Here is an 875-nt window from a genome sequence, read left to right as displayed (position 1 = left end):
TTGTACAGTGTCCCAACTTTTTTGGAATCGGGTTTGTAGTTTACCTGTGTACTTTATTTATTTTAGGCTATACTATACATTTTTGCAACCAGTTATTGGTGTGATTATTTAGTTGTTAAATAAGGAACAAGGAACAATATTCTTATCATTTGTTGTTTTCCAGTACATCTTGTCTTGGGAGCACCCTTTGATTTTACATCTGTAAGTAGTTATCAGTTAAAGTAATTGACCTTTATGATGTAGCAGTTGATATTTAAAGATTTCTCTATGTTTGTGTCTTCCAGTGTGACATTCCAATCATAAGGAGATGGTGGACTCCAGATGGTTTTCTCTGAAAGGTACTGGACATTTCCTCCAGCACACCCATTACATTTGCACCCCCTTCTGACCAATTTGAAATGAACCAAGATACATGTATATTACAGTGCAGAAACCCTACAAGAGGCCCTTCCAATTGGATAACAGGCTACGCTTGTGAGGTATGTCTCAAATCTATCTATCTATATACATTAATAAGAAATATTAAAGTTACATTTTCCTTTAATATTCTGTAATGAAGGAGATCCCAGTAATCTCACAGAAGTTGTGAAATGGCTCCATTAAACAGACATCTGCTCAGGGGGGCAGTGGAAGAGCCTCTTTTCCTTATAATGGAGGAAGAGGACAAGGAAAAGGCCCTCAACAATCTCCTGGAACAGAAGTTTCCAGAGTGCCCTTCATATTTCATCTTGTGTTCAGGGGAGTTATTTTTGTAGGATTGTCATAACAAAATGGGCCCAAGAGTGAATTGTTCATTTTATAAAATTCAATTTAATTATTGTGTACATTTCGATTGTTACTTTTAAAATTATGCTGCTGTTTGTGTGTGTATGTTT

The 875-nt window shown here is 35.9% G+C and overlaps 1 long non-coding RNA gene across 1 annotated transcript; it reads left to right on the top strand.

The window, feature by feature from the left end:
• Positions 1-166: 166 nt before the first annotated feature.
• Positions 167-810, top strand: LOC107580962 (uncharacterized). Its single transcript, XR_001608744.1, has 4 exons — positions 167-201; positions 285-338; positions 426-479; positions 560-810. It is a non-coding gene; the product is annotated as an uncharacterized lncRNA (long non-coding RNA).
• The last annotated feature ends 65 nt before the right edge of the window (positions 811-875 follow it).

The sequence above is a fragment of the Sinocyclocheilus grahami genome, unplaced genomic scaffold, assembly GCF_001515645.1.
Source record: "Sinocyclocheilus grahami isolate Dianchi unplaced genomic scaffold, SAMN03320097.WGS_v1.1 scaffold55972.1, whole genome shotgun sequence".
Taxonomy (NCBI): domain Eukaryota; kingdom Metazoa; phylum Chordata; class Actinopteri; order Cypriniformes; family Cyprinidae; genus Sinocyclocheilus; species Sinocyclocheilus grahami.
Note: the sequence above shows the minus strand (reverse complement) of the source record. Positions and strands in the feature narration are given on the sequence as shown.